Consider the following 16,814-nt stretch of genomic DNA (forward strand, 5'->3'; position numbering starts at 1 on the left):
GCACGTGTGTGTGTGTGTGTGTGTGTGTGTGTGTGTGTGTGTGTGTGTGTGTGTGTGTGTGTGTTCTATCGTTAACGAAAGATAGTTTAGGTTAAGTAGTGTGTAAACCTAGGGACCGATGACTTCAGCAGTTTGAGCCCCCATAGAACTTACCACCACCGTACACCACAGCATCATCAGCAAACAACTACAGATCGCTGTCCACCCAGTCCACCAAAGCATTTATGTATATAGAGAACAACAGCGGTGCTATCACAGTTCCCTGGGGCACTCCCGATGATACCCTTGTCTCTGAACACTCAACATCGAGGACAACATACTGGGTTTTATTGTTTAAGAAGTCTTCGAGCCACTGAACTTATTCCATATGGTCATACCTTCATTAACAGCCTGCAATGGGGCACCATGTCAAATGCTTTCTGAAAATCTAGAAATTTGTAATCTACCTGCTGTCCTTCATCCATAGTGCTCAGTATATCATATGAGAGAAGGGCAAGCTGAATTTTGCACAAGCCATGCTTTCTAAAACCATGCTGGTTCATACATAAGCTTCTCACTCTTAAGAAAGCTTATTATACTCAAACTGAGAATATGTTCAAGGATTCTGCAGCAAACAGAAGTTAGTGATATTGGTCTGTAATTTTGCGGGTCCTTTCTTGTACCTTTCTTATATACACTACTGGCCATTAAAATTGCTACACCAAGAAGAAATGCAAATGATAAACGGGTATTCATTGGACAAATATATTATAATAGAACTGACATATGATTACACTTTCACGCAATTCGGGTGCATAGAGCCTGAGAAATCAGTACCCAGAACAACCACCTCTTGCCGTAATAACGGCCTTGATACTCCTGGGCATTGAGTCAAACAGAGCTCCGATGGTGTGTACAGGTACAGCTGCCCATGCAGCTTCAACACGATGCCACAGTTCATCAAGCGTAGTGCCTGGCATACTGTGACGAGCCAGTTGCTCGGCCACCATTGACCAGATGTTTTCAGTTGGTGAGAGATCTGGAGAATGTGCTGGCCAGGGCAGCAGTCGAACATTTTCTGTATCCAGAAAGGCCCGTACAGGACCTGCAACATGCATTCGTGCATTATCCTGCTGAAATGTAGGGTTTCGCAGGGATTGAATGAAGAGTAGAGCCACTGGTCGTAACACATCTGAAATGTAACGTCCACTGTTCAAAGTGCCGTCAATGCGAACAAGAGGTGACCGAGACATGTAACCAATGGCACCCCATACCATCACGCCTGGTGATACGCCAGTATGGCGATGACGAATACACGCTTCCAATGTGCGTTCACCCCGATGTCACCAAACATGGATGCGACCATCATGATGCTGTAAACAGAACCTGGATCATCCGAAAAAAAGACTTTTTGCCATTCATGCACCCAGGTTCGTCGTTGAGTACACCATCACAGGTGCTCCTGTCTGTGATGCAGTGTCAAGGGTAACCACAGCCATGGTCTCCGAACTGATAGTCCATGCTGCTGCAAACGTCATCGAACTGTTCGTGCAGATGGTTGTTGTCTTACAAACGTCCCCATCTGTTGACTCAGGGATCGAGATGTGGCTGCATGATCTGTTACAGCCATGCGCATAAGATGTCTGACGTCTCAAATGCTGGTGATACGAGGTCGTTCGGATTCAGCACGGCGTTCCGTATTACCCTCCTGAACCCACCGATTTCATATTCTGCTAACAGTCATTGGATCTCGACCAACGGGAGCAGCAATGTCGCGATACGATAGACCACAATCGCGATAGGCTACAATCCGACCTATATCAAAGTCGGAAATGTGATGGTACGCATTACTCCTCCTTACACGAGGCATCACAACATTGTTTCACCAGGCAACGCCGGTCATCTGCTGTTTGTCAATGAGAAATTGGTTGGAAACTTTCCTCATGTCAGCACGTTTTAGGTATCTCCACCGGCGCCAACCTTGTGTGAATGCTCTGAAAACCTAATAATTTGCATATCACAGCATCTTCTTCCAGCCGGTTAAATTTCGCGTCTGTAGCACGTCATCTTCGTGGTGCAGCAGTTTTAATGGCCAGTAGTGTATTAGTCACCTGCACTTCTTTCCAGTCACTTTGGACTACATTTTTACTGTCTTCATGTTTCACAAACAGTAAATGTTCTCTTCTGGAAATGAAAGTTCATTTTTTTTCAGCTGGTGGACAGTTATTTATTTAGCTAGCTCTTTACTACTTTTCAGTACTGTACTGTAATGACATCTTGAAAATAAATACAAAGAATGTAGCAAATGTCATCTGGTTTCTTTAGTTTATATTTTTAGTACAATCATCATAAAGTACCTTTATACAGATGACAGAAGTAAGGTAAGCACTGGAATACATTTACAAAGCTGAAAAAAAAGGCGAACGTAAGTCGAATCAGCGTCTTAACATAGTATAATCTGCATGGTGTAAGAGCAACGGCATTCATATCCAAACTGTTAGTAGATGAGCAATAACAGTGTAATTGGCTGCCATACACCTTCTAAATCACAAGAAAATACCTTAATATATAGAGGCTCTATTTCAGTACTTAACTTTTTAAATATTTTCTTGACGAAGTTTCGCATCCATATTACGTTGTTTAAAACAAGTGATTGTCCACTTCTGGTTACAAAATCTTTACTGCAATATGCTATCTGCCAAGTTTGGTTATTGTATCATTTTCAAATGAGTATCTTGTAATGCACTGTGCATACTTGCACCAGACTACATTTCTTTATGGCATAGTTTCCTGTGTTTGGCTTGGCAGATGTGAGCTGAAATCTTGTGACAACTGAAGTGCATGATGATGAGAGCAGTAGTGGGGTAAGTATGCAGAAAAGGTGGAAGGAGGTACCCTCTCCACTTGGCCCTCACTTTTTCCCTATCATAATACATATGCTTCACCCTGAGAACCTTAGTTGTTCAGGTGGGAAACAGGGAGGATTGTAGCTGTTGCACTTTCACTCAATTGCCGGAGGGAACTTAGTACAGAATTGTAGGCTGTCACCCATTGTTGATGTGTAATGAACAGGGTGTATACGACCCGGGACAACCAGGAGATCCGGGAAAAACCCGGGAATTTTTTCATCCGGGAGAAACCCGTGAAAAACCCGGGAATTTTTCATTGGTTTAGATTTCAGTTAAATTTTTGTTATTTAGACTGGTAATAATTGATTCTCTAGCGAAGAATGTTACTGTATCCTGCTACTGGAGAATGATATTGCAGAATAAATTATAAACGAGAGGGGAAAAAATAAAACTTTAGTGGCAAAGGGAATGCGCAATTTACAGCAACAAAACACCGAGCACGCACAAGCGTCTGCAAATTGCAAAAATATGTCGAAGACCGTTGGATGAAGACTGTGTAATTCTTCATAACAATAAACTGCTTGCTATGAGCATGATGTCACAACTGTTCACATTAGGTTCATTTGACCACTTGCCAGCGGGCTGATGTGCATGCACAGTTGACTCGCATGTGAGCAGTACCTACTCCCGCTTTCTGCTACTTGAAGTGTGGCTGATAGCTGCACCAGCTGTATCCTCTGATGCCCTGTTTCTTTTATTGTGTAATGTAAGCTCTCTTAGTACTTTATACATACGAACATGTGGGCTTCCTACACCACTGCAGCTAAGTATGCGCAATAATGCCTGTTTTCTGGCCCTCTCTGGCAACTGGTAAATCGAACCTTTGTCTAACAGTCTCCAGATAGTATTGTGAAAGGTGGTTCGAAAAGTGTTACATTCAAAGTGAATTTCTTTTTACGCAAGATGAATTATGTTGCATGTGAGAAAGTGGGATGAATTTCTAAGTCACAGAGCATTTAAAACTGAACACTTTGAGGACCAGCCACTTACAAGAATTTCGAGCCCAGGCGTTTGTTATAATTTTAAATTTACTGGCACATTTGTGTGATGTATCTTAAAATATAACACACACAAAAAAAGGTCAATATTACATGTGAAAGCTTAGCTTCTGTTGTAGCTTGTTAGTCTTAGATACCAATATTATATGTGAAAGCTTAGCTTTTCTTGTAGCTATACTATGTATATTAATGTAAACCGTTAACTTTTCCTCTTTGTGTGTTCGTGCTACGTAACCAGTGATCTTGCTATTGGCTGACGATAACACGTGTCCTATTCTCTGAATATCTGCTGTCATCGGCTGGCGTGATAGATGATTGGCTCACAAAAGTACATCGCAAGCTCGGTTTTAACTAACTCGCTGTGTTTCGTGCAGTTCGAATTTATACTTTCGTAATACAAAAATATGCAGAGTATATGTTGCTGCAAATCAAAGGTCTATCCAAAACTTCTCTCCTCCTTTCTTTCTTTCTTTCCTTTTTTTTCCCCTCCATTAAAAGTCTTTCCAAAACTTCTCTCCCCTGTCTTTACTTTTCTTCCGGGAAGTTCTACGCGAGTGTATAAAATGTTAATCATTCAAAGGATTGATAAGTTTTACAGTTCCAAGGGAAAATCTATGGAAAACATACTGTCACTTAGCCCGGGAGCCGGCCGCGGTGGCCGTGCGGTTCTAGATGCTCCAGTCCGGAGCCGCACTGCTGCTACGGTCGCAGGTTCGAATCCTGCCTCGGGCATGGGTGTCTGTGATGTCTTTAGGTTAGTTAGATTTAAGTAGTTCTAAGTTCTAGTGGACTAATGACCACAGCAGTTGAGTCCCATAGTGCTCAGAGCCATTTGAACCATTTAGCCCGGGAAAAAGCATATTTTTAAATGGGATATCCGGGAATAACCCAGTAATTACTTTTCCTTGTCCCCATATACACCCTGAATGAAGCAGATAGATATCAAAAACATATGAAAGTGAGAATCTCTTACAAAAGAAGTTCTAAATTTAATTCTTCTTAAGAATTCACAAGTACAATGTCTATCTCGTGGATTATCTGACTTGCAAATTGTCTGTGATTTTTTTTGATGATTTGAAAAGATGAAAAATGGAGCGTGATGTTTTCTATTGTAGTCACAAACAATATTTTAATATAAAATACAAATTTTTGGTTGTGAAAGGTTTTTCCATTCAACTTTTTTCTTGACAATGCCCTCCTACAAACAGAAGGAGGTGGACAATTGTTCACCAAAAGTGAAATGATTGCAGAAAATAGGAAATAGTGTGTTAAGTTTAATCTGTTTTCATTGAACAGTATAAGCAATTGAGTGGGCTTTCAAGTGTGATACATAACATGTGTTTCAAATATCATTTTCCAGTAAATACATACTGTATTTTACGGACTATAAGATGCACCTTAATTTTTAAGCAAAATTTTAAAATTAAAACTTTTTTACGATTTTTATCATTAGATTGCAGAGTCAGACTAAAAAAATCTTTAGTTTATAAAACTAAACTGACCTTTAAAATCCCTGAAAAACCATCATTTTTCCAGTTTTGGAGGAGGGCCGAAATGCTGCTCAGCTGCTCTGTATCCATGTTCTTCTGCATATGCTTTCACTTTCAACTTATGGCCCATGCCATGTGAATACATTTTATTTTATTTTTCCATTACAAAACTGGCTACTAACAAAAATATTGTATTTTTACCGATAACACAGATCACTTTCAGTTAAAGTTCACTAGCACTGTAGACTGCAATGACGCATCATAGGCTAGACAGTGCTCTGGGTTCATGATGACGGGTCAGGAGGGAGAAAGTGTCGGCAAGCTTGTGAATCACCGCAACTCGTGTTCATCACATCAGTGCACTGCTGCTGCCAGGTGAATGTGATGTTGCCAAATAGGTTTCCCATGTCGTCGAATATATCGCCATTTTTAAAACTGGTGGGAATTTTAAATCAAAACATGGACATTTTTATAGTAATTCCAGGTAAGACACACCTGACTTTTGGAGGCAATTTTTTTGAAGAAAAAAGTTTCTTGTAGTCCCTAAAATACAGTAGGTATTTTGGATCATTTGTGGTGTACACCCGCCAGCCCATGAAGCGCCAGCACATAATTTATGAGAATTGCATGGCCTCTATGAGGACATTTGGTGCCAAATATAATCGGAAACCTTCAGAGCACTTGTCAAATCTATACTGTGCAGAACTGCTGCTGTATTGCATTCCAAAGAGGAGGGATACACTATTAAGCAGGTGGTCATAATGTTTTGGCTACTCCATGAACAGAAGCTTAGTGAGAGAAAGGGAAATAATGTTAGAAACATTCCATGAAATAGGAGGTAAAATTCTAGCTACATTCCTGGTGACAAAGTCCTAAGAAGTTCTAGTTCAACATGGTCAATAAATGGCTCAGTTATCTATGCAGTCACTGTGACACAGTGATATCGATGATGGAGGGAATGCCAAATTGCTGAATTTGAGTACTTCAAAGTGTTTTACAGAAGACAGTTATGAAATGTATGTCCTTCAAATTATTGAATGAAAACTGAAATGACTGATATTGAGAAGTGATCGCAGAATTCAAAACAGACAAATCTCACTCTACAGACGGAAGAAAAGTGAACTAGAAGTATTACAAGGGTGTACACGCTCCAGGAAATCCGGGAAAAACCTGGGAATATTTATAATGCAGGGAATTTTTCATTGTTTTGGTCTCTGTTAAAGTGCACTGAAAAGCTTAATATCAGGTTGGGGGCTACTTGTAAGTCTGGACATATGAATGTGTCTTCTAAGCCAAATTATGCTTTTAGTATGGTTTGCGAAATTCCTATGCTCTTGGAGTATCCTCCGATGTCCTGTTCCTATTATGACGTCATGTAAGATCCCTTAATGCTATATGTGTACGAACATACGAGCTTCCTACATCACCATAGCTGCTGATGCGCAATAATGTGTATTTTGTGGCGCGCTCTGGCAGCTGCTGAAATGAACCCGTGTCTAAGAGGTCGCGGAAAAATATTGCGAATAATTTTTTGAGAAGCTTTATTTTCAAAGGAAATTTCCTTATACGTAAGATGAATTAAGTTACATGTGAGAATGTGCAATGAATTTCTTAAATTGTAGAGCGTTTGGCTGTCATTTTAAACTAGCACTTTGATTACCAGCTACTTAGAATAATGTCAAGCCCAGAAGACACATACACCCCTGAATTACTGACAGCAGTCCATTAATTTACTGTCACATTTGTATGATGTATCTTGAAGTGTAACACACGCTAAAAAGACCAATATTATATGTGAAAGCTCAGCTTTTCTTGTATCTTATGAATCTTAAAGATAAATATTATATGTGAAAGCTTAACATTTCTTGTAGCTGCGCTATGTACATTAATTTAAACCATTAATTTTTCCTATTAGTGTGTTAACACTACTTAACAGTGATGTTGCTATTGGCTCGTGAGATCACATGACATAAGCTATGACGCTTACAAAAGCACATTACAATGTTGATTTTAATGCTTTGGAAATTAAGGTCCTGTTTTGAATCTATACTTTCGTAATACGAATACAAAAATATGCAGCATATTGTAATATGAAAATCACAGCGTAAATGTTGCTGCACATCACAGATCTTTCCAAAACATTTTTTAAGAGTTTTTACATTCTCTGAAGATATACGCTAGTGTATAAAAGCTTTACCATGTAAAGGATTGATATTTTTACAGCTCCAATGTAAAGTACACTGTCGCTTATCATGGAAAAAGTGTATTTCCACATCGGGGGAAAGTTTGTTTTTAACTGGGAAATCTGGGGAAAATCTGGGAATTTGTTTTTTCTTGTCCGCATATACACCCTTTATTACTGACAGCATTTCATTATAGGTTGCCGGAACAATGAAGTGTTGAGTGACTCAAAAAAAGGTGCAGGTTTTTGGATAGATGGGCATTATTATAGGTGTAGATCATTTATGTCAGTTGATTAGAGAAATATTAGAACATAATTTATGTTTGTTTATTTTTATTTGAAGAAAAACAATCCAATCCATGGGTTCTGATAACAGCACTTTTGTGAAATTTGGCTCATTCTGTTAGTCAGTGAGATCAAGAGTGCAGTAGATAGCATCCACATCAAAGGCACGTTCTGTGAGTTCCTCAAGGCTTTTGACGCAGTTCACATTGTCATGTAGTGAATAAAATGTGATCTTACGGACCACCAGAGTTCTTTTTTAATTGAAAACTTCCTAGTAAATAGAAATCAGTATACCATTGTTTGGGGAAAAGTGTTCAGGTGTGAAAACAGCTTTAGGTGTACCTCACAGGAGTGTATAAAGTTCGTTAGTGCTAGTGATACATATAAATTATCTTACCTGGTACAGAACATAGGGTTATTAACAGGCATAGCTGTCGAGTATAGGAAATGTGCAATGCCAAAACATTGTATCACAATATAAGACAACATGTATAGGGTCAACACTTGGTGCCAGAACTACCTATTGATCCTCAGCACAGACAAATATAATGTGTTATGTATAAATAGGTAGTGTGTCTAGTTGTTTGCATGATGAGCAGTCAGCCACTAGAAGCAACCACAACTGTAGAGTGTATAGGGTTAAGCATATGGAGTGATTTAAAGTAGAACCCTTCTGCCATGCTATGCAGTAGTTTGCAGAGTATGCATGTAAATGTAAACTGTGTTTTACAGAAGGCAGATGCAAGGCTATTGTTCTGGAATGGTTCCTAAATAAACAAAATGGATTCCTTTCATGTATCTCGTGAATTGGCTAGGACTGTAAATTAGAGTTCGTACCAATTCCTACAAATCGTCTTTCTTCTTGTACTCTTTTTGTAAAGAGAACAGCAAAAAGATACGGGTATGAGGACTACACTTTGCCATGTACTGCAAAAAGGAAATATCACCATCATGAAACAGTTCTTGCTATTATATTTCCTGTCATGCTTAAAGTAATATTTTCGCAGCAACTAAATGTTTTTTGGCAAATCATTTTGAAACCAACAGTTACTTTTGCTGTGTATTCTCAGTGGAATTTTCATAGAGATTCTTCATAAGCTGCCTTTCAAATACAGATAGATAAACATTTAAGGATTGTACAGAGTTTAAAGTGATGAGGAAGTGGCAGCAGAAATCAAAGTGGACAAACTATCAACTTCTACTTTTTTAATTGTGATGCATTTTGAACTCGGGGAGGAAATAATAAAATTTATAAACCTAAATTGCATTAGCAAATGCCAGAATGATATAATTATGGAATTAGTTTGGCTGTATTGTAGCAGAGGAATACATAAATTTTGGAGTGGTGGAAATGAGTACTGAAGTTCAGTTTGTGTGTGTACATTAACCATTTCAACTAGTCATGTTGCAATATTTAGTGTCCTGTATAATTGTTTGTTTCAGAATAACTTGTGCTGTGAAAATCTCATCACAAAAACAGTAATTCTTGAGATATAGAACATCACCGACATCAATGCCACCGAAGACTGTCGACACTAATGTCAACATCTGACATTAGACAACTAGCATTTTTTTCTTGACAGTTTTATACATGCAGAAGGCTTGTGAATTATGTTTTCAGATGAAGATTATGAATACAGTAAACTCTGGATTATGTAAATGGTGAGAAGGTGATGAAAATAGCACAAAGGCAAGAAACTGGAAATGAGAAATACTGTCTATATAAAAATGTTTTGCATTTTTGTTAGTATAAATTGCAAGGTCTTTAACTTTCAGAAAATAGAATTTGTTTGCTTTCAATAGTTCCTGGTTTACTACAAAAACTGCAAATAATACTCAAATATTTTGTCACTGACTGGGCGCTTAAAAAATCAAATCAAATCGAGGAGATCCATTTCAAAATGAGGAATTACAAGAATCTCAACAGAAGTTTGAGAAGAAATGGGGACCAAAGTTATAAAATTCAGATTTTACTGTATTTTCCTTTATATTAGTACCTGATTTTTTAATTTATACGAGTTCGCCAGCAAGGGGTGTGTGTGTGTGTGTGTGTGTGTGTGTGTGTGTGTGTGTGTGTGTGTGTGTGTGTGCTTTGTAGTAATTATGCCTATTGTTTTCATTTCATACTAAGTTAATTGTAATAGTATTTCAAAACAGCATTTATTATAAATGAATTCTCTGTTTTCATTTTTCATTGTTGCTTTTCTTTTACTGTTTCCAAGATTGGTGAAGTGCTATACAAACCCTGAAATGTACTTATTTTGTCTTTGTGTGTGTGTGTGTGTGTGTGTGTTTGGTGAAGTGCTATACAAACCCTGAAATGTACTTATTTTGTGTGTGTGTGTGTGTGTGTGTGTGTGTGTGTGTGTGTGTGTGTGTCTGTCTGTCTGTCTGTCTGTCAGTTTTTATATCTATTTTGGAACAATTACTACTAGTCAATGCAATTGGTGATGCAAATCATGTGAGAGATTTTACTGTCAGTCAGTTTTGTCTTTCACACACCAAGATCTTTTAGCTGTGTAGCAAAGATTTCATTTTTACTGCTGGTGATTAGTGTAGTGTGAATGTGAATCATCTGTTGCTTTCAAAAATTCAACAAAATATTTATTTTCATAAACTTGTTAATAAATGATAGTTCATCCAGTGAAATCTATGAGAAACGCATGCACTAAATGAAAACCGCACAGTACTTTATAAAACTGCAAATGATATTGAGAGATTTTATTGTTGTATTTTTGTTTTTGTTGTTCTGCTGTTTTACTGGTTGTGATGAAAACTGTCTTCAGGTAGGTACATTGGACTGTGTAACAATGAATTATGTTCAGTTAAGTCTGATTTGTTGAGGTAATGCTAAGAGTGATTCAGCCTTTGAAAATTGTTTGATCTATCATTGTTAAGAATTTTTTGTTTATAATATGTGTAGTTATAAATGTAGTTGTTTAAATAGTATTATCAATTCTTTTGTGGATGTCGGTACACTCATAAATTTTTATAACAAAATATGTATTTTCTTAAATAAAAAAAAAGTAATGTTGGATGTAAAAGTGTGCAATGTGTAGAAGAAATCTGTGTTCAGTGGATTATAGAAACTTCTGGTATTGTATCAAGAGATTAAAAATTTAAAGAAAGTTCACATATCGACAATTTGTAATTGAGTTATTGATGTTTTTATTTATAAATAAAAGTACTATTTTCCAATCGGTTCTGGCAAAAAAGTGTGTTGTTTTATTCTGAATATTCTGATCAAATCCTTTTATTTCTCACATAAATAAATTTGAATAAAATGTAGGTCTGCTGAATTGTACACACATATGGCACTCTTAGAAAAATCACAACTTTCAATAGCTTTATCAAAGTTATGTCAGCTTTTGAAATTAATGTAGCATTTGGGCAGCAGCAGATTCAGGTGCAGCAAAAATTATGTACTCTCTCCTCCTCCAAACCCAAACAAAAGAAAGAGGTTAGAGTATATGTTAAATGTCACCATATAGCGGAGATGCTGAGTCACAGATAGGTACAACAAAAACATTGTGTGTGAGTTGCGGTTGCATGTGTGCGCCCACACGTATGCATGTCTATTGTTGACAAAGGCCATTGCCGAAAGCTTTACTTTTTGTTGTGCCCATCTGTGACTCAGCATCTCCGCTGTATGGTGAGCAGCAACTTTCCATCTCATAATATTGTTACATTCCATCCTGTATTTTCCATTGTTTCAGTATATGTTATTTCATATTTTGAAATAAATAAAAATGTAATCTTGTACTAATTTTTTATCTCCGATAAAATTTGAAAATAGTATGCCTGTAATTAAGTTTCTTTCCCAGTTTCAGTTAAGTAGGGTCCCTTGTCTGTACATTAGCTTCCATCTTGTGTAATCTTTGATATCTTGAGCAATAACTTCCACAGTGGACATCTCAGTCTATAATGTCATACTGGTGCTTTCCTGATTTACATAATTAATGATAGCATAATCACAGTCCTTTAGCGGTAGTAGAATTAAAAATTCACTGGCTTCTAACATCTGTCAAATCCAGTTTTTATAAGACCCGAGTTTTTAACTTTCATGTATTATTCATCTGGAATAACAGTTTTGTAACAAAAAAAAACTGTTTTGCAACTTATTTAACCCCCCCCCCCCCCCCCCCCCCCCCCCCGCACTGCCGCATACAGGTATAACATGAAGTATGATCTTAATCATACAGTACCATTTCCAAAATCTGACTTAGCTTGTGTTCCTGCAACTGAAATATTTGTCAAACAATAGTTTATGGAGCAAAAATCAAACAGTGGAAAATCTAGGATGGAATTTAACTGTATTATGAGAAAAAAGTTGCCACTCATGATATAGCGGAGATGATGAGTCGCAGATAGTCACAGTAAAAAGATTCACACTCTTAAAGATTTCGGTCTATGGCCTTTGTCACAAAGTGTGTATATACACCACTGGCCATTAAAATTGTTACAACAAGAAAAAATGCAGATGATAAACAGATATTCATTGGACAAATTTATTATACTAGAACTGACATGTGATTACATTTTCACGCAGTTTGGGTGCATAGATCCTGAGAAATCAATACCCAGAACAACAACCTCTGGCCGTAATAACAGACTTGATACGCCTGGGTATTGAGTCAGACAGAACTTGGATGGCGTGTACAGGTACAGCTGCCCATGCAGCTTCAACACGATGCCACAGTTCATCAAGCGTAGTGACAGGCGTATTGTGACGAGCCAGTTGCTTGGCCACCATTGACCAGATGTTTTCAATTGGTAAGAGATCTGGAGAATGTGCTGGCCAGAGCAGCAGTCGAACATTTTCTGTATCCAGAAAGGCCCGTACAGGACCTGCAACATGCGGTCGTGCATTATCATGCTGACATGTAGGGTTTCGCAGGGATTGAATGAAGAGTAGAGCCACTGGTCGTAACACATCTGAAATGTAACGTCCACTGTTCAAAGTGCCGTCAATGTGAACAAGAGGTGACCGAGACATGTAACCAATGGCACTCCATACCATCACGCCGGGGTGATACGCCGGTATGGCGATGACGAATACACGCTTCCAATGTGCGTTCACAGTGATGTCGCCAAACACGGATGCGACCATCATGATGCTGTAAACAGAACCTGGATTTGTCCGAAAAGGACTTTTTGCCATTCGTGCACACAGGTTTGTCATTTAGTTCACCATCGCAGGTGCTCCTATCTGTGATTCAGCGTCAAGGGTAACCACAGCCATGGTCTCCAACCTGATAGTCCATGCTCCTGCAAACGTCGTCGAACTGTTCGTGCAGATAGTTGTTGTCTTGCAAACGTTCCCATCTGTTGACTCAGGGATTGAGACGTGGCTGCATGATCCGTTACAGCCATGCGCATAAGATGTCTGACGTCTCGACTGCTAGGGATACAAGGCCGTTGGGATCCAGCACAGCGTTCTGTATTACCCACCGATTCCATATTCTGCTAACAGTCATTGGATCTCGACCAACGGGAGCAGCAGTGTTGCAATACGATAAGCTGCGCTCGTGATAGGCTACAATCCGACCTTTATCAAAGTCGGAAACGTGATGGTACAAATTTCTCCTCCTTACATGAGGCATCACGTCAACATTTCACCAGGCAACGCCAGTCAACTGCTGTTTGTGTATGAGAAATCGGTTGAAAACTTTCCTCATGTCAGCACGTTGTAGGTGTCGCCACCAGCGCCAACCTTGTGTAAATGCTCTCAAAAGCTAGTCATTTGCATATCACAGCATCTTCTTCCTGTCGGTTAAATTTCGCATCTGTAGCACGTCATCTTCGTGGTGTAGCAATTTTAATGGCCAGTAGTGTATGTGTGTCTATTGTTGACGAAGGCCCACTGGCCGAAAGCTTTACTTTTTGTTGTGGCTTTCCATCTCATAAAATAGTTTATGGAGAGAATATTAATCCAGTGTTTACAAAGGACAGAGCGTGCTGGCTGTCTGTTCATCGGTGGTGTTGGCAATGCAATGTAGTACAGTTATAGACCAGTGAACAGCCTCAGGAACTTAAATTGAAACCACTGGAGGGCAGGTGACTTTCTTTTCGAGGAGCACTGTTGAGAAAATTTAGAGAACCAGCATTTGAGGCTGACCGCAAAACGATTCTACTACTGCCAATATACATTTCATGTAAGAATCATGACATTAGAGAGAGATTAGGGCTCGTACTGAGGCATATGAACAGTCCTTTTTCCCTCTGTTTGAGAGTGGAACATAGAAGGGAAAGACTAGTAGTGGTGCTGGGTACCCTCCACCAAGCATCATACAGTGGCTTCTGGAGTATGTATGTAGATGAAGATGTACATGTTGATGTCCTCAGCAACGGTGACTAGTTTGTATGCAGAATATAGTTTAGTCATTTTCTTATATGATTCTTATTAATTGTTTATGTAGGTCTTTGCACACTTCTCCGATATTAGTGTCATGTAATATGACTTACTAGTGCAGTCTAGTCCTTGGGATGAACAGTAGCCAGCAGCAGCAACAGCAGTAACACTTTGCATAGATCATCTAGTTTAGTAATTACAGTAACACTTACCGAGCGAGGTGGCGCAGTGGTTCGACACTGGACTCGCATTCGGGAGGACGACGGTTCAATCCCGCGTCCGGCCATCCTGATTTAGGTTTTCCGTGATTTCCCTAAATCACTCCAGGTAAATGCTGGGATGGTTCCTCTGAAAGGGCACGGCCGACTTCCTTCCCCATCCTTCCCTAATCCGATGAGACCGATGACCACGCTGTCTGGTCTCCTTCCCCAAAAACCAACCAACAGTAACACTTCATTTTTATGTTCCTGCATTTTACATTTTCCTGCTTTTTACATTCATTTATGTTGGCCCCAACAGAAGTCCTATTCTCTCAATACAGTGCTTTCCTGTCGTTAACAATTCCGTATTACAGCATTTCCTGCACTTTTAAGTTTTCTTTGATGTTATCACAACCTTCAACGAATGACCTTTAAAGTTATTGGATTTTCCATTGTTTGATTTAGACTATATGCAGAGTTATTGATCATGTAACATAGCATTAGCACAGCAAGCATGATTTTCATTGTCAGCCTGTTGGGGGTCACAGCCACCTGTATTATAGGTTCTCAATGTCTGGAAGGATGGGAAAATATGCTGAGTCACTGCCCTACGATCTGATTATAGTAACTCTAGTAGCTACCTTCTTTCTGCCCAATGCATTTTATTACAATAGCTTTAGTTTAATCTTGCAGTCATTTATACAAATGAACACTGCTTTTGAAGAAGGCCATCTTTCTAACGGGCTTTCACAAATGTTGTTACTTTCATATGAAATGTGCTAATCTGTTATTAGGCCTGCAGTCTGTTTGGTATGACCTGATTTCAGATGTAAACATTCCTTCTCAAGATGCTCCATAACATTATGGCGGAAAATTTTTCTGCCCTCATTCTTACCCTGGACGTCTCTGAACTGAGTGACCTCCTTGTTGACAAGAAGCTGTAGATTTCGTGCATACTGTTCTCTTCTTAGGAAGTCTGCCGACTTTAGTGTTTTAACCAATATTGTATTAAAAGTTTTATTTACCGTAATTTTTTAATGTTAATCAATAAGAAGTTTCATATGAGGACACGAATATCTCTTTAATGGGGTTTTATGGAAGAGTAGAACTAATTGCTGTTAGAAAGAAAGAAACAAAAACAATTATTTCAGATTTTTTAAAATACACAAAATTCTAATTACTTAATTTCATACTTTGAACAATATAAAGAGAATGACAGTAAGAGTAATTTATTCATTTTCACTTGTTGTGTTTCCTGTGCTTTCCAGTATTTTAAACTTTCCTGCATTTTACACTTTTTCGCATCGGTCTCCTGTATGTGCTTCCATGTGGATATGGCCTACAGTTTATTTGTTGGTGCGTTTGGTAGTGCTTTTCAGTTCTCTAATGGTTTGCATATTTTGTGTATGTTAGTGTAGTATTATCTGTGTGACCATTGCTAGCGAGCTACAGCCAGTAGTGACAGTATCTACTGACAGCTGTGATTTCTTCTTGTATAGTTGGATGCTGAAAAAGATGGTTGAGTACTGATGCAGGGAAATTGGTCACTGTCTGGAAACAGTATACACCACTATTGACACAGGTAAAATTGCCGCTCTCAGCTGCAGTGGCATTGACATACCTGTGGTGAAAGCTGTGGCACCTCTTGGTGGCTCCAGTGTTGCCTGGTATCCCAATCATGTTGCAGCACCTACTGATACATGTCATGCTGAATTGCCAATTTTGGTGGGATGGAGTGTATCTGGGTAGAAGTTGAAAGTAGGTAGTAACTGCACAGCTGTCCTTTTAGCCCATAAAAAATTTTTAAGTTTTGCCCATTACTGAGAGAATTTTGAACCAGCATGGGACACCTAGTGTGTTCGGACTGGAGCTACTCTGTCTGTAAGGTTCAAGCAAGCATAGTGTGGGTTTGCTAGTAATGGGAAGTTCCTGTGTTAGGTGAGTGATTGTGCCCCTTTGGGAATTGACAGGCAGATTAACAAGGCAGCCCAGTGTTCACTCAGTAATCTTACAGTGGAGTTTCATTGGAGATGTGGAGATGGCTCTACCAAGGACTGTTGAGTGTGCTGGGTACTGCTGGCTGCATACTGTAGCTAACTTCAACATAAATGCTGCCTACTTGCCTTGGTTAGAAGACCATCCGTTTTTCATAGACAGTTGGCTGAACTGTTGAAGACAATTAGCCTGGCACGGGGGATAAAAGTTGAGCTAGCATTTTGCAGCATTGTTCTTGAAACCAATCACGGTACTACGGTTTTAGCCAATTTGAGGGCTGAAACCAAAAGTTCAGACTATTCTGCGATGATCATGGATGCTGATTTCTTAACCTCCTGTGTCGGATGGAAAATTTTTGGACCCCTCTTTAACAAATAAAGAATATTCTACAAGTGGAAAGTTATAACTAGAATATAGCAGTATA

At 38.9% G+C, this 16,814-nt stretch overlaps 1 protein-coding gene across 1 annotated transcript in view; it reads left to right on the plus strand.

Annotated features, from left to right (window-relative positions):
• LOC126470297 (polyadenylate-binding protein-interacting protein 1) overlaps window positions 1-11,046 on the plus strand; it is a 134,676-nt gene extending 123,630 nt beyond the window's left edge. The window contains exon 10 of the mRNA XM_050098058.1: window positions 9,287-11,046. The gene's annotated coding sequence lies outside the window, so the exon portion shown is untranslated. The remainder of the gene's footprint in view (window positions 1-9,286) is intronic.
• Window positions 11,047-16,814: the final 5,768 nt, after the last annotated feature.

This window comes from Schistocerca serialis, chromosome 3 (assembly GCF_023864345.2).
Source record: "Schistocerca serialis cubense isolate TAMUIC-IGC-003099 chromosome 3, iqSchSeri2.2, whole genome shotgun sequence".
Classification (NCBI taxonomy): domain Eukaryota; kingdom Metazoa; phylum Arthropoda; class Insecta; order Orthoptera; family Acrididae; genus Schistocerca; species Schistocerca serialis.